The sequence below is a fragment of the Leptopilina boulardi genome, unplaced genomic scaffold (genome assembly GCF_019393585.1).
Source record: "Leptopilina boulardi isolate dan_hultmark-lab unplaced genomic scaffold, ZJU_Lbou_2.1 LbouV2_25, whole genome shotgun sequence".
Taxonomy (NCBI): Eukaryota; Metazoa; Arthropoda; class Insecta; order Hymenoptera; family Figitidae; genus Leptopilina; species Leptopilina boulardi.
Genome location: NW_026137807.1, coordinates 386,272 through 410,463, shown reverse-complemented (window position 1 = coordinate 410,463; position 24,192 = coordinate 386,272).

Here is a 24,192-nt window from a genome sequence, read left to right as displayed (position 1 = left end):
AAATCAACCAATCACAATTTTATGGATAATTTTTGATTGGTTAATTTTCAAAATTGCGCCGAAATATTTCTCTCGATTGTTTGTTCGGCCATTTGCAATTTCGGACAAATAAAAATTCTATCAATTAAAAATTCTGTTAAATAATTTTTCGGTTAAGTAAAAATTCTGTGGTATGAAAAATCGGTTATATAGAAATTATGTCAAATAATAATTCGAACAAATGAAAATTCATCTGAAAGAATAAAATGAAAATTCTATGCAATGAAATTCTATCCAATAAAAATTCTTTAAATAATATGTTAAATAAAAATTCTGACAAATAAAAATTCGAACAAATAAAAGTTTTGTGATGTGAATTTTCGGTTATATAAAAATTCTGTAATATAGAAAATCTTTTTGATGAAAATTCTGCAAAATGTTAATTCGAACAAATAAAAAGTTGGCTCAAAAATAATTATGACAAATGAAATTCCATAAAATGAAAATTTTAACTAATTATTTTTAGAATATAATAAAGCGTATCTTCAAATAATTAAAAATGTCATTTGAATATAAAAGTTTCTTTACCATAAGAAACAATTGTTAATTTTTAGGTAAAACATAAAAAATTAAATTGTTTACATGTACACTGAAACGCTTTTTTAAAATTATTTTTTCATTTAAAGATTTCAAATTAGAAAATTGAATGAACTTTTGTCCCGATATTTTTTATCTAATTTCTTCCGTAATCTTTTTCTGTATACATATTTATATATAAATATAGTTGATTTCTCCATGACAACAAAATATTCTTATTTTTCATTAATTCGTAAAAAAAATTACTTTCAAAAATATATAGAATAAATCATTTGTTAAATATAATGCACTTGAAAAATTATATTATATAAAATTGTATTTAATGTTGTATAAATATAGAACTCTTAAATAAAATTTACAACTTATTTTCGTGTAATTTAGTCAATTAAAACCATTGAACGAAAAAAAATCTATTTTTATAATTAGTATAGATGACAATTTTTTTTTATAATTAATAATTATCACGAAATGATTTATTATTCGCTGATAACCCTTTTTATGTGGGGGAGGGAGGTAAATAATAAGTTGATTACTTTAATTTCGTATATATGTATATATATACAAAATTGCAAAAACACTTATTCTGAAGGGTCTATATAGAGAAATGTGACACGCAAGACGAAAGTAATTACATTGGAGCGTAAGTACGTTCAGAATATGTAACATAATTAAGAGGTAAGCACAGATCATGAACGAGACATAATTTAATTTTACTTAACCCTGAAAAGTGCAAAGTGCACTTTAGTTAGATGCTGTGATAATTTTAATTATGGGTCAAACCATTATATTTCAACTAAAGTGGTCGCTGACTAATTTTTAAAAATTATAATACTTTGCAGGAATGATTTTGAAGTTATCAAGATCACGAAATGAAAAGAATTTTATTAAAAATTTAAATATTTATTGTAAAATATGAATTTAAAGTATATGAGGTGCTAAAAACTGTCAATTTTTTAGCCATTAGAAAATATGCAAAAAAACATAGAATTTACCATAAAAATAAAAAAAAATTATTGGAATTTACTAAGAATGAATAAATTTATCATTATCAATTGATATAATTATTTAAAGATGTGAAGTAATATATAAAATATGATTTCCAAGTGCACCTGTCAAATAACCTAATTTTGCGATTTTTATTCATTAATTATAAAAAATAGAAAACATTAAATTAAATAAAAACTTACCAAATATGAAGTTCTTGCCATAAACTTTTAGAATTTCTTTGCACTTTTCTTCTTTTCTATTCATAAGTATGAAAAATTTAAAAAATAAAATAGCTACTTTGTCTATTTTCACTATTTTTGAAAGTCAATAACTTTCTTGGAGAAAAATGAAAAAATATGGGGTTTCGAAAATTATTTAAATACACACTACATATACATTCACTGAAAATTTCGCATTGGTCCCGAAGCTATTTTCGAAGATAAAGTAAATTAAAAATTTCGTATTTTTTAGGCTATATTGACATGGATTTTAAATCAATGTGAAGGTGGTTCACTGGTGACGACAAACTTCACATTGATTTAATACCTTTAAAACCCATGTCAATATAGCCTAAAAAATACGAAATTTTTAATTTACTTTATCTTCGAAAATAGCTTCGGGACCAATGCGAAATTTTCAGTGAATGTATATGTAGTGTGTATTTAAATAATTTTCGAAACCCCATATTTTTTCATTTTTCTCCAAGAAAGTTATTGACTTTCAAAAATAGTGAAAATAGACAAAGTAGCTATTTTATTTTTTAAATTTTTCATACTTATGAATAGAAAAGAAGAAAAGTGCAAAGAAATTCTAAAAGTTTATGGCAAGAACTTCATATTTGGTAAGTTTTTATTTAATTTAATGTTTTCTATTTTTTATAATTAATGAATAAAAATCGCAAAATTAGGTTATTTGACAGGTGCACTTGGAAATCATATTTTATATATTACTTCACATCTTTAAATAATTATATCAATTGATAATGATAAATTTATTCATTCTTAGTAAATTCCAATAATTTTTTTTTATTTTTATGGTAAATTCTATGTTTTTTTGCATATTTTCTAATGGCTAAAAAATTGACAGTTTTTAGCACCTCATATACTTTAAATTCATATTTTACAATAAATATTTAAATTTTTAATAAAATTCTTTTCATTTCGTGATCTTGATAACTTCAAAATCATTCCTGCAAAGTATTATAATTTTTAAAAATTAGTCAGCGACCACTTTAGTTGAAATATAATGGTTTGACCCTTATACATTAATGTTATAAAAATTAAAATTTGTCTTTGAATAGCAAAATTATTTATATACCTGGCAATTTAATAAAAAAATTTTTTTTACAAATAATATATAATTATAAATAAATAAATAATTGTTGATTAATTAGAATTAATTTTTTAATTATACATTATTATAATATATTATTTATTAAATTAATTTGAGAATAAATTATTGAAATTGTTAGTAAATGTTATTAAGAGTAAAAGTGAAGTAAAGTGAATTTTACAAAGTGGACGATATTCTATGTTTAAAGAGGATGACTTCGCTCAATGGAATATTAATTGAATTCAAACTTTAATTAACGAAAGAGGCTCTTCTACATAGAAATTGAAAGAGAGATATATAGATAGAGAGGAGTGTGAGTTCTTTTGACAAACAAAATAGACTTTGAATTTATTAAAGTCGTAAGATTATTTTAATTTAGAATTATTTAACATATCAATAAAGTATATTTTTAGATACTGTATATTTATTGGTGATTAAATGAAACAAAATATCAAATTCTAAAAAATGTCATTTTTGATACACTTGATATTCTGTAATTTTAAATAAATTTAAAAAAAATTTATTTAAATATTTAAAGTAGGGGAATAGTGTCAGGGTTGAACACAGTTTTGGTTTTTTGTTTATAAATATTTTGTTTAGATAAATTCGGTCAATTGTGGTATATGGGTGGAAAGATCTACAAAAGAGGAACACTTTTGCTGTGGATCGTAAATTGATTCGTCCAAAATTAAAAAAGTTATAAACATTTAAAAAAAATCTAGTCAGGGTTGGACACTTTTTGAAAATCGAAACGCATTATTGGTAAAAACGTAAAATAACATTTGTAATGTTTTTTATTCTTATTTTTTAATGTTTATCTTTACTTATTGTTTACAAATTGTAAAGCTTCATGGGTTTAAAAAAGGAATGAACTCAAATTACAAAAAATAACACTTTATTGTTCCAAGTAACTCAATGAAATGATGAACAGAATTTATACAATTTAAGTATTATTTTTCTAATATCTTTGGCACAATTTTGCACTGAAATATCAATAAAATAAAATTTATAATTATTTATTTATTTAAAAATTGTGTCAAATTCATAATTAATATGGGTGTCCAACCCTAACTGTATAAAGTGTCCAACCCTAACTAGAAGCATCATTTTCGAAATGTGCTAACCATAACCAGACATGTGTCGCGATTCGATTTTTCACTTTTTTTCTTCTTAAATTATGTACTCCACAATACATTCAATAAGCTTATCTTGCCGAATTCTTGCTTTTTTTTACACATTTTTTAGGTTTATTCACAAGTCAAACAAAACTTTTTTTGTCTCTTCGATTGCACCGATGTCACAGGAGACGCTACTTTTGATTCTCCAAAAATGTAATGCCACAAAAAGTTAGGTTACACTACTAGAAGATTCGTCACGTACGCACACAGGTGGCGCTAGTGTTCTTATTTAAAAAAAGCCAAGTGTCCAACCCTGACACTATTCCCCTAATATGATTATTTTATTTTTTGTATTATAATATATATATATATATATATATATATATATAAATATATAAAATCTACATTTATTATTCAGGCAAAATTTCGAAGAGTGAAAGGCTATATACGACCCATAAGAATAAAGTGTAGCTCATGATCGAATGTTTGCTAAAGCAATAAAGTGCCAATGAAAATTAATGAAGCGACAATTGGTGTTAATGGAGGACCAAGACATCACCCCTTTTTTTGAGGCCATACAGCCAACCTTCCCGTATCCTCAATTTTCGGTGTTTGTGTTCCAAGTATTATATATACATATTTATGGTTCACTCAAATGAAAATTGTTTGCGACATGAACTTCCGATAAAATTATTTCCAGCTGGCACGTATATTCATATATATACCTATATATATATATATATATATATATATATATATATATATATATATATATATACGCAACGTTAACGGAAATGCATCATTTCTTTTTATGTCTTCATATAGAATTCCAATTATCGACATAAAACTTGTAATTACTTCAAGACTCTCTAAAATATACGCGTCCGGAATTTTTAATTTTATAAACTTCCTTCGATTTTTATTTTTGATTATATTTAACACACCTGAAAGGCGTAATAAAAAATTATATTAAGGTTTATACTCTCTAAATCTAAATTAATTTTACTAATTTTTAACAAAATACTATATTAATTAAAAAAGGGAAAAGCTGCATCTATATAAGAATTAGTGAAAATACATTCTCATTATGATGAGAATATAAAATCACATTCAGAAAATTATTTCTTCATTTTATGTACTAAATAAAAAGAATGTTGAATGCAAATATGCTTGCGCTTGCGTTTTTTTTATTAAAAAAAATAATAATAAAACATAGGTATTTATTTAAAAATTTTTGTATATGTTAATTAAGTTTAAATATATTTTCAACATTTCAGTTAATATTTTTTCATTTTCTGAACATAAATTATTATATACAAATAATTTGCTCTGCATTTGTATAAGCAAAAAAAAAAAAAAAAATTTGAAAAATAATGTCTAGAATTAAATAGTTAAGTGTCTTGTGATCCAATGGTGTAATTTGTGATATGATTATTTGTGGCTTTAGGATCAGGATTAAAGAAAAATATTTCTTTATTTAATAAAAGACGTTTCGGCCAAAATGTACGCCCTCATCAGTGGAAAAATTTGTTTATTCTACAATATTAAAAGTATATTATAAAGATAACGTGAATGATAAAACAATTAGCAATTTTAATAATATCTTAATCATTAATTTCTCAATAAATGTTATAAATGTAACATAAATGATAATATTTGAATATAAACAATTTTCAAATTTAATAATATTTTAGACATTAGATTTTTGGTTGTTTTAATTGTATAGATTATTAAAAAATTTTGGTAACAATTTGTGTCTGGAATTAAACTTATATATAAAGAAGTATTTTTCTTTAATCCTGATCCTAAAGCCACAAATAATCATATCACAAAATAATGTCTAGATTCAGGTTAGTTTAATTAACAGAATTTTTGAAGTTAAAAGTTAATAACTATAGAAAAATAAATTTCAATTTAAACAAATGAACTTATTGATATATATATATATATATATATTTACAAGAATATTCGACAAAGCGGAAGCCATTTGACGTTGTACGACGTTTACTATTACCGGTAGTGAACACAAGGAGCGCTACCTTCGCGTCACGTGACTACCCATTAAAAGAGTAAAAACTCTTCTTAACTTTTTAGAATACTTTTACTAGCATATCTTATAACCTATTTTTCCTATGAGCCCTTCAATAATAAATGAAAATTAGTTAATCAAAACTTAAAATATAATTTCCGAGGATTTGCAAAAAATATTTTTATATTTATCATATTTTATGTTTAGTAAAATTTTCATAAAAATATAAATTTTAATTATCAAAATTGTTCTTTTATCTAATTTCTATTCATCCGTATATTCACTTAACACTATTTTCATTAATTGAATTTTCATTTCATAGAATTTCTATATAACAAATATTTTTATTTAACAAAACTTTTATCAAAGAAAATTTTTATTCCACCTTATTTTTATACAATTTATAAAAATTTTCTTTAATAAAAGTTTTGTTAAATAAAAATTATGTGAATTCAGTTAATGCAAATATTGTCAAGTAAATATTTTGATGAGTATAGAAATTCGATAAAAGAATAATATATAAATTCGTCTAAGAAATAATTATAATAAAATTTTTGAAAATTAAAAGTCTATTTAATGATTAGAATGGGATAATCAGGCACTCCACATCGCTGTTATTAAAAACATAATTTTGCGTTAAATTATTAACACAAAATAAATTTTAAAACAAAAATGACAACAAAACATGGAGGCGCATACACAGACGTCACGTGAGTTTGTCAATGCTCCAGGAGGTAGCGCCAATGCTAGTTAGTGGCCGCTAAATGAACTAGAAAAGACCGTAGTAGTATTTCCTGCTTTATATTTATCATTTTTGCATTCAATTTCTAAATCAAAATTTAGTTAATTCGAAAATTTTTTAATTCGACACTACAAAAATTCCAATATGGGTAATAGTCGATTTTTTCTCAATATTTATATTATATTATAATATTTATATATACAAAGAGTATATAAATACATAAAAAAAATGATATAAATGATAAAATAAAGCGCGTGCAGATTGTTTATGACTTATGACTTGAAAGTACAAGTTTTCGCCCTTTTCTTTATGCAATCTCCATCGCATAATTCTTTAATTTATAACGTAAGCACACCACACTGCTTGATACCTGTCTTGAATTATTATCCCCAGGGAAAAGCGAGTGGCAGCGTTTAATAAATTAATTCTCTCCTCTCTTCTTCGCCACTTGTTTCTCATCCCTCCTTTCACCCCACCCCCCCCCCCATTTTCTCTCGCACCCTTAACGGAACTTACGCTCCTTATACCGTTTTAAACACCCTCGAGCGTCACCAACCTCATGAGGTGCGTTTCTCTCTATATATTCGAAACAAAGAGACGCGCGTTTGCAATCCAGTCGTCATTACATTTCTTCTTGTATATTATATATATATATATATATGTACATGTATTAAAGTTACCGAGACATGACGAACCACCGTATTAATCGTTTACGATTGCACACAAATACATCCCCTTCTTTCCCGAGGCTAAATTTGAATTGAATCGTAGGCAATCGTGGCTTTCTATTCTTTCGATGACGAATAAGAGTCTTATTGACGGGGGGAGGGGATATTTCAAATTATAGAGACAAATTGAGCGTTTGATTTTGTACTTGCACGCGTCACAATTTCAATATGTGTCCTTTTTGATTTGTGGCTTTTAGATCGAATTTTAATTAAATTCATAATATGAAAGTTGATTTATTATATATATTGGTATAAAGGGATTTCTTTTCTGATAAGGAGAAAATTTCTATTTTTAAAGTTTATATGTATATACTCAAACATTATTATCACCCTTGGGGGAGAGAAAAAATTTGGAATTAGTGTTTACCAAAGACCCGCATAATATTAAAGATATATTGCAAAGTGAAATATAGAGTGTCAACATATATATATATATATATATGGGCGATCCAATGTCAGATTTCAGTTCACAATTTAAATTCACCAAAAAAAAATTTTTTTCGTTCTTTTTTTAAAAAGAGGATTAGCGTCAGTTGGGGTAAATAGAAACAAGGGATAAATCGAAGCAGTAGTTATTTCAGTTAAATACAAATTTTTTTAAATAAATAAGCTCTTAAACTTTGAACTTTAAATCATCCCCAACAGGTTCTAAGTATTCTCCCATTTTCCGTTTGTCAATTAGCAGCAATATAAACAAAGATATTTCCTATTGCATAAAAAATTTAAAATCAAAGAAGACACCCTTTTACTTTTTTGGACTCGCATTTGGAAAAAAATAAACTAAAAATTCATATTATTATTTATAATTATCTCTTATTAATACTACAACAAAAATCAACTTTGATTGTTTTATTTTGCAAAATTTAATTAAAAATAGGAGACTGTTTCTATTTACCCCTAAAAACTGGAAATTCGGGGTAAATAGAAACAGAAATTTCAACAATATTTCTTATATTAGAAAGAGAGAAAATTGTTTCTATCAACTACAACACTATTTTCAGCATTATAAAAATGTAATGAAAATAGTATTCATCTATATATTCTCATCAGTACTTAGTATTTAACATGGTTTATTTTTAAACTTATGTAATGCATTATTATTTATTAGTCTGAATTATTTTATAACTAACACCATTTTTTACGTAATTCTTTGTATTTTTTAACATTTGCATACTTGAAATTAATTTTTCTTAAGTTTTGTAAGAAATAATGACTGTTTCATATTTACCCCTAAAGTTTAGCAAAGTTGAAAAATTTAGAGGTAAATAGAAACAGTTGATTATTGCGATTTAATGATACCCATATTTTCTATTACCGCATAAAATTGTTCCACAGAAGTTAAATAATAACTCAATATACAAAAAAACCGAAAGTATTGCGATTTAAAAGAAAAAACTTATATTATTATTGGTGAAACTTAGCAAATCTGTTTCTATTTACCCCAACTGATCCTACGTATTTTTTTTGTAGGTGGACAAAATTTTGAGTTATGAATTTTAAAAATTTTGGTTTTTTAAAAGTAAATGTATTTTCAGTGACTCAAAAAAAAAAATTAAGAAAAATTTTGCCAAAATAACGATGCTGTAATTCACAACGTTTATGATCAACGATTTTTAAAGAAATATTTTTTTGAATAAATAATTCTATGAATTTATCTCTCTAAAATATTTTATTCAATGTTTATTGATAAACTAGCAAAATTATACGCGCGCAAGCGCGCGTCCAACTTCGAATCCAATGGTTGTTTTAAAATAATAATAATAATTCTGCATCAGTGGAGTAATAAATTAATAATAGGTATATTTCTAATTTTCACGTTATCATTTATTTATACACAGAAAAAAATGAGTTTGATGTTATATAAATAGTGATTTTTTAGTTAAGCCAGCTCATAATTAGTTAATACAGCAAAAATAATTTAGCTAAGTTAATTTTTAAATTTAATAAACTTGTAAAACTATTAGTTCGATTGTTGACGGTAACAACAATGAAAATCCAAGAAAAAACCTATCGAAAAAGTGATGATAAGAAAAACATAAATTAAAACCAATAGTTACAATTGGCGGTGTAAATGTTGATAAATCAATTCTAGTATCGCCGTCAATTATGATTAAAATATTATATTATATTATTGACAGAATGTATATATAACGAGTAAGATCATTTTTTTATGAATTGATAGTAAAAAAATAAGATTTTTAAGTAAAAATTTTAAAATATAAATATTAAAATTTTAGAAATAAATATTTTTGATAAAATCAATGTTCGATGAGTTTTTATAATCTTTGAAATTACAAAAAAATAGTTTTGCTAAATATTTTTTTGTATTTTAAATTTATGTTTTTTTTTCAAAAAATTTAATTAATTGATAATTAATAAATATTAAAAAATTATGTAATCAAAAAGAAAATTAAATTAACTGAAAATTATTAATTATATTTTAAAAAGTATTACGCAATTAAATAATATTTAAAAATTTTGAAAAAATAAAACCTAAAAAAAACTTTGTAATGTTTTAAACTTTAAACTTAAATTAAAAATTAAAATCAAATTGAAAATTTTTTAAAAAAGCAAACTATTTTTATATTGTTTACAGATAAAAAAATATAACAATTTAATAATTAATAATAAAACCAAATTAATAATAATAAATTTATGAATAATGAAAGAAATAATAATTATAAGTTATAATGTTCTAATTATCTGTAATAATCATTATATAAAAAAATGTATATATATAATATAATAAATTTATAAATAATAATAAAAATTATATTATAATTGAAACTTTTTTTTCTATAAATACCTAGTAGGAAATATACTGGTGCAGCACACAATGAACAATATTTTTTTTTTACATTAGCCGAAAGTTTTGAACGTTCATATGAACAAATTAATTTTTTTAACGTTTCTTCTAATTTTCTTTATTACATAAACATAAGAAAAGTTTGCAAAAAGATTTAGAGTGGACCTAATTTATTTTAACCCATCAAACTCATTAGGCCTACTTTTATTCTTTTTGCAAACTTTTCTTGCGATTTTTAGGTATGTCATAAAAAGAAATAAAAAACGTTCAAATTGAAAATTAATTAATTTGTTTATAAAAAATTAATTAATTTGTTTATAAAAAATTAATAATTTTTTAATAAAAATTCTAAAGTATTTTTTTTGCTAACATTATTCAAAATTCAACGAAAAACTATAAACTTTTCTTTTCTTAGCGAAATTTTTCTACATTCAATAATAATTTACGAGTCACTGAATTTAGGTTTACATATGAAAAACCAAAATTTTGAAAATAGATAACTCGAAAATTTATGTGCCTGAAATTCTGAATATGTAAAAGCATTAGATCAATGCGTGTTCAAGTGAAGATAAAAAAAATAAATTTTTTTAACCCTATTTTTACAGTTTCATGAAAACTCATTGATCTGACACTTTCATTTTTACATACCTATTTTATTGGAAAAAAAATCTTAATTTTATATAATGAAAATAAAATGAAACTACTTGACTGAATCATAAGTAAAAAAAGACTTAATTTTGAAGAAAAGAGTTAAAAAAAATTTTCCTTTAAAAAAATCTTAAATTTTAAATCTTTTTTAATTTCGAATGAGTCTTTTAAAATGAAAGTTGCACATTAAAACCAAAAAAAAACCGCTAAAATGAATATTATATTTTTGCTGTAAAATTTACGTCTTTCTAATAATAATTATTTCGATTATGCAACAGGAAATAAAATTTCAATCCTCACAAATGAAAAAAGCACGATTTTAATTAACGTCTCATTTAATTAAAATAGAACATCTTAGTTGTCAAAACGTTAAAATTAAAATGTTTTTATATCAAAAATTTGACATGGATGTACTGATAAATTTTCATTTAATATCCATTTACCAAGGGATATATATTTAGTTATTATTTAATATTAAAATTAATTAATTTTTCCAATTAAAATATGTATTAAATTATATACGTCAATGCAAATACTCATTACAGCATTCTGGATTTTGATTTGATTCATAACTGAAATGATATACCAGTGAAATGATTATTTTCAACATATTCAATTTCCTCTCAATATGAGGATTTCATGTTACAAATATATCCGCAAAGAAAATAATCAGATTTTAAAGTGTATGTGTATTAAAAAAAAAATAAAAAAAAAAACTTATAGTTACCTGAAATTAAATTACGAAAAAGAAAGAATAAATATGGTTCTCTCGTTTCTTATAGAAAATGTTGAGTGCATTACTTTATCCGATCGTTACTTGATCACATATTGCCAATCTCACTGCTGCGCGACTTACTTTAGACACGAGGATATAAAAGCGGATCAGGGATTGCCAGGGAATCGACTCCGATTCAAAGCTTCGTTGATCGAGATTCGCAATAAAAGGATTGAAAACCAATTCGCTTCACTATATATATATATATATAATCTCCTAGTTTGGACACGGCCTGCAGTTTCACATTTCCACTCATTTTCCACTTTAATCAACACTATATGTACTTTCAAACAATTTTTTTTTTCATGTATTTCATTTCTACGAAAATAAATTATTTTCTAAATTCAAAATTAATTAACATTCTTTTTATCAGTTTTGAAATATTCATTTTTTGAAAGAAAATATCTCTTTATTAACGTCAAAAATTAACACTGGATAACACCGTCCGACACAATTTTTGACCCACAAAAAAATTTAACATTTTCAGAAAGTAGGACCCAAAAAAAAATACCCGTATCTGGCCGTTTTGCTAGATCAAGTCGTTTGTGGTTTTTAGGGGTGAAAACAACCCATAAATGAAAAGTGACTAGATATCTTTCAAAAATTATTAATGTTTTATAAAACTTGGTATCTGGGGGTTTTCGGGGTCACTAATTATTAATCTGATGTCAGATTTTCAAAATTCAAAATGGCGGATCCAATATGTCGATCAAATTTTTAAAAAGTTATTAATTTTTTATTTTATATCCGCCATTTTGAATTTTGACAATTTAACATCAGATTCGTCATCAGCGTCCCAAAAAACTCCTAGATATCAAGGTTTAAAAAAAATTTAATAACTTTTTAAAATTTTGATCGCCATATTGGATCCGCCATTTTGAATTTTGAAAATCTGACATCAGATTAATAATCAGCGACGCCGAAAACCCCCAAATACCAAGTTTTATAAAACATTAATAATTTTTGAAAGATATCTAGTCACTTTTCATTTACTCTAGTAGAAATTTGTCCCAGTAATTATCGTAGCACTGGACAGTTGCGCTAGAAGCTGTCTAGTAACTTAACACTGCAACTGGCTAATTACTCGAATGGAATGTCACGCTTTTTTCGTCTAGTTATTGTCTAGCCCAACTTGATAAATTCTGATCAACGGTCCGTTAGAAAAACTAGACAAATTATTTCTTTAAAATATTCTCAAAATCTGTCTAATATTAAGATTTAATGCAAGAAACTAATTATACAATAATAAATTATATAATTACATTAATTTTTTTAAACTATAATCTAAATTATTTGAAGAAAATATAATGTATAGTAAATTGTTAAAAGCATAATATTTGTCAATACTGTTTAATTTTTAATTTTTTAAAAAAAATTTACTTGTGTAAAAGGATCACAAATATTTTCTGGTACACTGAAACATCCACTTTTTAATTGCACTGTAATGACGACTGAAACAAATATTTATGTATTAGTAATTTATTATACAATTATTATTATCAACTTTTAAACACGAAGAGAACGCAATTTCAACGAAAAATCTTTGGGGTAACGGGGAGCGAACACGGGTCCGCTGGGCGCGAGGTACGCACGCTACGCAATCTGCTATACTAAGCGATATCAATCAAACGAAAAATATAGCAGATATATTTTAGTTCAGTGCTGTAGCTAGAAATTGTATGCTTTATATAAATATTTTTACTATTATCTGCCAAAATACATATTTTAGAATTTTAATTTTTTATAATTTAGTGAAAAATAAATTTACACTTGAAATAACAATTTTAATCAGCACAAATTTCATTAAACCATTATTGTATTAAACAATAGATATTTTAAATTTTCTAAAAATTTAAATTTAATTTTTTACAACTTAATTTTAATATTTTATAATTTAAATTTTTTTTAAATTTAGCTATTAATCCACCTATTATTAAAATTATATATTTTATTTAAAAAGATTTTAAAAATTTAAGGCATAAAAACATTTTAATTTAAAAAAATAAAAAGAGAAATAAAATATAACCTATCTATGTAACAAGGCATATTTTTATTATTGCATTTTGACATTTTTTAAAAATAATTACTATTAAAATTATTATTTATTGTTTTCTAAGTGAAAAACTCAACGAAAATAGTAATTTTTATTGTTTTTTAATATCAAAGGATAGAATTTATAGGTTAGGTTTTCTAAATTACACATTTTTTTCAATATCAATTGAGAATAAACTTTCTTAATAAAAAAATATATGAAATATAAATGAAACAATAAATAAAATGCCAATATGTAATAGATAATAGAATAATTTAATTTATAAAAAAGAAAAACATACTAAATATCATAAAACTTGAAATACTAATATATTCAGAAAACATGTGAATATAGATTTTATTTATTTATTATATTAAAATAATAAATTATGTTAATTTATATTTACCTGAATTAATTACAATTTTATTATTTAAGAAAATAATGAAATAATATAATAGTTACATGAACACAGATTTCTAGCACTTTTTTGTCTAGTTATAAGACATCTACTGCAGCGCTGCTGCCACGAAAGAAGACAAAAGTATAATTTCTAGAGACACTAGACAGTGCCATTCAAGCAACTGGACAAAAGTTGAATCTAGCCAATTTCAAGTTCAACTTGAATGTTTTCTAAGACTGTGGTCAAGTAACTTTACAGTAATTGTCTAGTTTGTCAAGAATCAGCGTCCACGAGAAAAACTGGCCAGTTACTAGAGTATTTCTAGTGCTTCCATGACAAATTTCTACTAGGGTAGGGGTTGTTTTCACCCCTAAAAACCACAATCGACTTGATCTAGCAAAACGGCCAGATACAGGTATTTTTTTTTGGGTCCTAGTTTCCAAAAATGTTGGATATTTTTGTGGGTCCAAAAAAAGTTGAATTTTGTCGGACTGTGTAATATATTTTGCTTACTATAAATTTCTAAAATTTAAAATGGAGGATTCAATATGGCGGACGAAAATTCTTAAAATTCATCGGTTACGGTTAAAACTTGTTACTCAGAAGTTTTAGGGCTTGCTGATAACGACTCTGATGTGAATTTTTAAAAATTTTAAATGGTGGATCCAACATGGCGGACAAAATAATACTTAAAATCCGTCCGATTTTATTAAAACTTATTACTGAGAGGTTTTTGGGGTAACTTACAACGAATTTGACGTCAGTTTTCAAAAATTCAAAATTCCGGATCTAAAATGATCGACGAAAATTCGTAAAATTCATCAGATCCGGTTACAGAATCTTAATAAGTGTCACTAAAAATCTCTCAGTACCAAATATTCATCGAGTTATAATCTTGTAATTATTTTTAGATTGATATTTGACAAAAATATTTTTTCTAACTGTTAAAATGACTTTTTTTTTACCTCAGACGATATTTTAAATTTAGTTATTTTTATTTAAATGTTAATTTGTATAGAAAAAAAATCATTTTAATAGTTTGCAAAATTATTTCTATCAAATATTAATATAAAACTATTTTAATAAAATTAATGTTGATCAGAAAACATTAAATAAACATATAAAAATACGTAATCAAATTTACGTAAAATTTTAAACGTTGAAATGAACGAAATCATTTTTTTTGGTCTATAAATTTTTTAAAAACAGTTGTTAAATTCATTGTCAAAGACCATGAAAATTCCAAAGTAATGGTTTTCGTGTGATTTTCTAAATTTCAAAAATTTTTGTCTCCCATATTGGATCCGGAATTTTGAATTTTTGAAAACTAACATCACATTCGTTGTTAGCGACCCCAAAAACTCCTGAGTAATAGGTTTTAACCGAATCGGGTGGATTTTAAGAATTTTCGTCCGCCATTTTGAATTTAGGAATTTATAGTTTTCACTTATGGTAAGCAAAATATATTACTCAGTGCTAATTTTGACGTTAATATAGAGGTGTTTCCTTTACCAAATTAATTTTTATTCATACGTTTATGAGCCATCTTATGTTTTCAGATGCATTTATAGGTTATGTTGGTGTCGCTATATTGGATTTTTCAAAAGGCCAGATAATTTTCGAAAGTACTCATGTATACCAATAATTTCGGGATATAAACAATAATTTTGAAAGCTCTCAATTTTGCAGGGAAAGTTGTTACGAAACGTCCTATATATTTATTTGAAAATTATTTGCATGAAATAAATATTTTTCACTGTGTTTAGAATTTCATTTCTAAAAATTAAATTTTTATGTAAAAATTGTAAATTTCTCAATTTTTATTCTAAATTAATGACCAAAATTTTTTTTTGACATTTTTCTGATATATTCACCTTATAAAATAAATTTTGTAACAATAAAGGTTTACATCAATAAAAAGGAAAATTTATGTCTGGTAATATTCTATTCATAGAATTATTACATAAGAAAGAATATATAAAAATGTGTTGTTGTACACAGTGAGTTTTGATACAACTCAAAGAAAAGTCAAGACAAGATTCTATAGATCTATTGAAATTCAAAGAAGGGAGATTAATACATATATTCTTCTATTCATATGCAAATTACAATAAAGAAAAGACAATGAAAGTTGGGGTTGAACATTTGGATTCTCCTCCTGTGCTAATTACTATAGCGTATATATTTATTCGATATATTCATAATAATGTATTATTGTGTATATTTTTTTCATTACTTCATTGTTTTTCTTGCATCATAATTCCGTCTATTTTTGTGTCTCTCAATATAAACAGAAAAAAAAGTAAAAATATTATTGCTTTATGAAATAAAGTTATACATTTCAAAAATAAAAAAAAAAAACAAGAAAATTGAATTGAAAGCCAATTGTATTACGTAAAACTTATGAATAATGCATTAAATCTACATTGGCTATATGACTTCATAGTAAATTCATGATGCAAATTAACTTTGGTAGTTTTTAAAAACCAGCTTTAATTACATTTTCGGTTGGAAAAGTTCATTAAGTTGCGCGTACATGAAAAAAAAAATTATATTACATCTCGTGTCGATGAAACTCACATGCATATATGTAACTAAATGAAAGAAATTTTTCGCGCCATAAATCACCTTTATATAATTGTATTATGTAATAGAAAAAAAAAATAAGAACAACTAAAATTTTTATTAATTTTATACAGTGTTGTAAGTCAAAGACAATAACAAAGTAAAAATAATGTTCGAATAGGAATTAATTAAAGCATCAATCAAAATCCAACTCTATAATATTATTTTAAAATTGTAAGCGACCGACCAACACAAAAATTTATATTTTTCTTAAATTTTTTTTTTTTAATTCGCAATCATATTCAGATCCAAGAAATAAAAAAAAAACCTTATAGAGTAACGGCACCAGTGAAAGAACATTTAAGGAAATGCATACTTTTATCATTTATTATTTTTGAATGCAGTTATTGAAAATTTTTTTACTAATTTTTTTTCGATAGCTTATTAAGTGTAGAATGCGAAGGTCATATTTAATTTTCATAAATATAAGATGTTAATTAAAATTTTAATTAATAAGTAAAACATACCTATTTCACCAGTGAAAGAACAAATTGTCTAATGAAAAAATTTTCTGCATCCAGTGAAAGAACAATGTGAAATATATATTTAAAATATATTTAAAAAATATATTAAAACAAAGATAAAGTAATATAATGTTTGTAATATACTAAAATAAAGGTAAATTAATGATAATTATGAATATTTTTTAACTAAGTTTGCAGAATCTTATTTTTAATTGAAAATGCATTTATAACCTACAATCAATCATCTAGTTGCAATTTATTTTGACAATATTATTGTAACCTAACAGTGTTAACCTATTTGATTTTGTCATTTTTTTGTTTGACTTCAGACTATTCGTTGAAGGTGTTCCTTCATTGGATTGCATTGGAACCAGTGAAAAAACATTTCTGTTCTTTCACTAGTAAATAAAAAAAAAAAAAAACCCCAATGACGGAATTTGCTTTTCTTATGGCAAATTAATATTTTATTAGCTTTTAAATGAAAAGAAGTCTTTCTAATACACAAGATAAATTTAGTTTAAAGAAGACCGACGATTTAAGGCAGTTTAAATTAGTTAAATGTGAAAAAAGAAATAACGTGTCAGAGAAGAGTTCTTATTGTTGAAGATAAATTTGCAACACAACATTTTAAAAAAATTTTTTTTATAAAATTTACGTGTTAACTCTCTAGGTATTTTAGATACTAAAGACGTAAATTAAATAAGGAACATAAAAATATATAATTTATAATACCAAATTGCTTATTACACTAATTAGAATGCAAAACATGAAATTTGTTCTTTCACTGGTGTCAGTTCCTTCACTGGTGCCGTTACCCTATTTAATGTTTAAAAAAAATTGTTATATACAAACTTTAAGAAAGAATTATTTGAAAATAAATGTTCGTTATACAGAGTACCTAAATGGAAATGGTTATTCTTTTTTCTGAGAAAATAGTTGAAACTTTAAACGTGAGGTATTTATTAAAGAATCATAAGAAAAATTGAGAATTATTTGCAATATACATCTATATAGGGCGCCTTGTGTTCAGAAATATTGTTATGACCTGGTACCTAGATCTAAGTTCGTATAGCACGTACTGAGAGGGAGCGTGTTCGCGACTTGAGACATAAAACCGAGACTATGGAGACACAACAAGGGTACCCTGACTTTTATTGCTCCAAGAGTCTTATTTCCATGGGTGCACATTATAAACTTTGCGATTTTTCGATGTAACTGCACGCATATAAACATATATATTATTATTATTATAAGCGAAATTCCTCAATGAAGCCATATGTGAAAGGTTAAATTAAACAATCACTCTAAATTAGAAAGTGTGCCGTATATATATGCCGTTTTCTAATTATCGTTAAAGGCAAAAATCAAAACAATTAACTCTTTTCTCCGCATAATACAAAACTTCTTCGAATGAGAAAAGAGGTTCCATTTTTCCATATAAAGAAATGTTGGACAGTAAATCTTTTGTCTAAACTAAAAACATTCGCAACATATGTAATTTACTATATGACCAATACATGTATATAGTAAATTAAAAAACATTTTTTATTAATTTGAGTGATAATTGAAATTTAAAAACTAAAACGCTCGCTCGATTGTAGTTGTATTTGAGGCATTTCATATGAGAATACGGGGTCATGTCTCAGATTTTTCTCAAAATTCGGTAAATTGTAGTGATAGTGGTGCTAAATAAGTGTACAAATTTTAAATTTTTAATATTTTTCGAGATATTCTTCGAAAGTTTCTATGATAATTCATCGGAATTCTAACGGAAATACGATTTTTTTTAATCTTTTGAGCCATACACTAAAATAAAATTTTATAAAAAATAAAATTTTTTAGTAAAGTTTCTATGATAAAAATTCTATTTTATATATTAATAATTTTCTTAACGTAGGACTCTAAAAATTAAAAAAGAATTAATCGGAATTCTATCGGAATCCCATTGGAATTTCATCGGAAATTCTTTGGAATTTCATCGGAATTCCGTCGGAATCCCATCGGAAATTCTTTGGAACTTTGATGAAATTCCGACGGAATTCCGTTGGAAGTTCCAATGGAATTCTGATGGTATCTTCAGGGGGCACTTTCCGGGGAATCTTTTCAAGTGGGTATCCCCACTCTATTCTCAGTATTTCTCATTCCTCCACTGGCCAAACCACCAGTGGAGGAATTTAGTACATTCCTCCACTGGTGACTAGTATACAATAGCACAATTCCATACCGAAGGCGTTGGACAAAATAATTTTTTTCTAAAATTTTAAGATCTTCCGCGTAAAAAACATTGAAAACATTTTTCTCTATTTTTAATAGGAAAAAAGTTATAAGTAAAGCAAAAAAATATTGCTCAAATTTTTTATTGTAAATATCTCGAAAAATATTAAAAATTTCAAATTCAAAATTTGTACACTTATTTAGCACCACTATCACTACAATTTACAGAATTTTAAAAAAAATCCGAGACATAACCCCGTATTCTCATATGAAATGCCTCATTTATTATGGTTAATATATCTTAATTCTTAACTGGCACCATATGGGTCCAGTAGACCCGCACTCTAAATCTGAATCAGTGCGAAAATTTCACTCAATTAAAATCAGTCGCACAGTTTTCTTTAATTTAGTGAAATTTTCACTGATTCAGATTTAGAGTGCGAGCATTTTAATATAACAATAAAATATTTATCAATTAATTAAATTTATTCAAAATAAAAAAATCGAATTTTTAAACTTTTCTTGTATTCTAAATCGACTAAAATGACTTTTTTTCAAAAGTCGATCCTAGGCCTACAATTATAAAAAAATGCTTAGACAATAATTTTTTGAAGCAAAAGTTTGAATTTCCCCTGATCCGCCGTGGCAATTTTTGTTAAATACAGTTTATAATTTTCCACAGTACATAACAAAATCGATCGATGTCAGTTTAAGCCTCAAATTTATATAAAGCAAACGTGTAACGATGGCAGGGAATTTTAAACGCTTTGTGTCCGTTTTAATGCCACCCAAAGTCTCGCTAAATCAAACGCAAAACAGGATTAAAGCCCCGAGAATAGCTCATGTGGTAAATATATACTAATAGTTAAATTTTATTAATAAGAAAAGAATTTATGGTTTAGTACTAAAATTGCTCAACATGCCTATTACACTCATTTAAATTTAGATTTTACATTTAAAACATTTATGCATTAACACGCGCACATCTGCTTCATTTTCACATTTATATATATATATATATATATATCAAAGTTTTCAAATTAAGGAAGTTCTCTCGCAAACAGAAATGACGAAGAGTTAATTATCAAACTTGATAAACTGATAGATAATGGTTTAAAGAAGATGTAGTTAAATTTTTAGAGGTCTAGGTGGATTTTGACAAAAGATATAAATAATTTTCTCTTTTCACATTTAATACGGGTTCTTATGGGAAATTGAATTTTTTGGTCTGAAATCTCAAATTGTGAAAAATCTGACGAAAAGATATTACTGGAACTTTATATACATAAAGTTTAATAGCCAATGTTCACTTACTTTTAATAAAATTGATCAGACCTGGCTTAGAAGACTCACAATTAATTATTTTGTCTAAAAAAACACCGTATTTTGACAATCAGAAATTACTTAGAACAACGCTTGGCAACGTTGAGTCTTGTAGGTTAGGTATAGAAAAAGCGTGAAATTTGAAAGTAATATAAGTAGTATATACATATTCTTCAAAGATTCATAATAATGAATAATAATTTGAATTTGCTTATAAAAAATTAAGATTTTTATAATAATAAATTATTATTATTTAACGAAAATAAATCAAACAATAGCAGACGACACGAAACGGAACGGGGGAAATATAATCCAACGTTGCCAAGCGTTGAGCTAGTACTACGTGATACAAATGAAAACTTAAATGGGCATTGATTTGACTGACGTTGGAGGGAGAGAACTTTCTTAAATACAAAAATAAAAATTTCTGATTTTTTTCGGAAATTTTTTTGTCAAATGTCAAATCAATATATAGAAAAAAAACGAACATAATTTTAACAAAATACTGCTGAAAAAATATTTTCACTGCTATAAAAGAATAAGAAATTTATTTAGCAATAAATAACAAAAGTTATAATCTTTTGTTTAATTTTGAAAATTATATTTTATTGGCGTATGTTACTTTTTATAAACTGGCATTATTTTCTTTAGGAATATTCATATATATATATATATATATATAAAACACATTTTCGTATAAATTAAAGAGTTGTCTCGTAAATTTGAAAATTTATTTTCGATACGAATCAGGATATATAAATGCGAAAATAGAAAGCCGAAAGGTCGATCTGGTGCGAATGCGTTAAGTCAAAAATTTCTTGGAAGATGAGACCGTCATAAACCCAGATCGGCGGAAGATATTCATAGGCTGACAGGCGCGCTTTAAAAAATATTATTTCAAGCGGGTGGTATCTTCATGAAGGAATGTTATTATTCCAGGCCAGTGTCAATCCTGTCAATGAGTCGATAAACTCGAAATCACACTTGGGACAATTTTTTTGATACAGTATATATAGGTAAGATTAAATTCATTAAATCACACGTCGATCACAATTATATATATGAAAATGATCAAATTAATAAAATTTTATCACTAATTAGCAGGACGTATGATTATTTTCTAAAAATCATTAGTTAGAATTTTCATTTTATGGAATTTCATTTGTCATAATTATTTTTGAACCGAATTTTTATTTTGCAGAATTTTCATCAAAACGATTTTCTATATTGCAGAATTTTGATATAACCGAAAATTCACTTCACAGAATTTTTATTTCTTCGAATTTTTATTTGACAGAATTTTTATTTGCTCGAAATTTTCATTTAACATAATAGGCATTTTAAAGAATTTTTATTGTGTAGAATTTAATTGCATAGAATTTTCTTTTAGATGAATTTTCATTTGTTCGAATTATTATTTCATATAATTTCCATATAACCGATTTTTTATACTATAGAATTTTTACTTAACCGAAAAAAGATTTCGGCGCGATTTTTAAAATCAACCAATCACAATTTTATAGATAATTTTTGATTCCGAAATCTTTCTGTTGATTATTTGTTCGGTCATTTGCAATTTCAGACAAATGAAAATTCTATCAATTGGAAATTCTGTTAAATGATTTTTCGGTTAAGTAAAAATTGTGTAGTATGAAAAATTGGTTATATGGAAATTATATCAAATAATAATTCGATCAAATGAAAATTCATCTGAAAAAAAATTCTATGCAATTAAATTCTTTAAGGAGGTTCAACTCATTAACATAATCTCAAACTAAAAAGTAGTTTTTAACAAAACTAAAAATATATTTAAAATTTATTACACTCAAATTCGACAGATCCAATTGTACAATTTTGTACAAATGTAGAAAATACGCACTCTCTAAATCTTAATTAGAAAAAAATTTTATTAATTTGAATTAGTGACTCACTTTTTGCTTCTTAATTAGGAAAATTTAACTAATTGAACCGACGGATCGTAGAAGGGCATATAGGCCATGCTAAATACATTGCGTATATGCCCTTCTACGATCCGTTGGTTCAATTATAAAGCAAAAAGTGAGTCACTAATTTAAATTAGTAAACATTTTTACTAATTCAGATTTAGAGAGTAAATTATTTAAATTAAATTTATTAAAGTAAATTTGTTTTGAAAATTGTACAACTGAATCTTTCAAAATTTGATAAAATTAATTTCATTTATAGTTTTATTTGTTGTTAAAAACAATTTTTTATTTTGAGGTTATGTTAATGGGTTGAACCTCCTTAAAATGTCTATTGGGATCGGCTAAACTGCAATACGCCATCCGGTTGGCGACCCATTCTCTCCCTCCATTTTCTTTCTTTGTCTCTCTTCAATTAATAGGTTAGAAAGAGTAGAAAAAACAAAATGGAGGGAGAGAATGGGTCAAAGTTACTAGATTGTTACTAGACCACCGTTCCCAATTATGTTAAATGAAAAATCGAGTAAATAAAAATTCTGCAAAATACTAATTTGAACAAATAAAAATTCGGTTCAAAAATAATTATGACAATTAATATTCCATAAAATGAAAATTCTAACTAATGATTTTTAGAAGATAATCATGCGTCCTGCTAATTAGCATAATTATAATTACTTTAATAATTATAATTATTTTAATGCTAATATTTATAAATCATTTATTATTTTATTCACTATTTATAATAAATTGTGATTGTTTTAGAATAATTGCGAAATTGATTATTATTGAAAATTTTTTTTTTTGAAAGATATCGCAGATATAAATCAATGAAGTAAAAACGTGAGTACAGGGAGAAAGTACGTCAATCTTAAAAGTTAATATATGTTATCGAAACTTTCATCAAAAATGTCAGCGATGTGTTGAAATTAAGTGAGTAGCAGAATACTCGCTTGTTTAAGGTTCATGCTATTAATCCTCGGACGTAAATAATTAATGTTCAGCTGTGAGCCGTCTAGAGCAGCTGTTGATACTGGTGGTAAGGCGGATTAACGGTACACGTGAATCTAATTTGAATGTAATCGAAGGGTTTCAAAAAAAAATCCCTCTTTTGTTTTACCTATTTGCACATTTAGAACATTTAACATTTTTCACGCAGTTCTATGAGTTCTTCGCGCTTTCAACCCTCCTATTGTAAAAAACACCTACTATATATAGGTACATAATACATGTTCACTACAAACGTTTTCTTTTTTCGAATTTTGACCGAAAATTGTAATAGAAAAATATTCATCTCTTATTTACGGAATAAATAATAACTAAATATATATACCCTAATAACAAAAGATATCTTGGGATATATTGATAATATCCCGCAAATATCCTAGGGATGTCCTATGGATATCAAAAGGATCTCTTAAGGATATCCAAAAAATCGGCGGTTTGGATATCC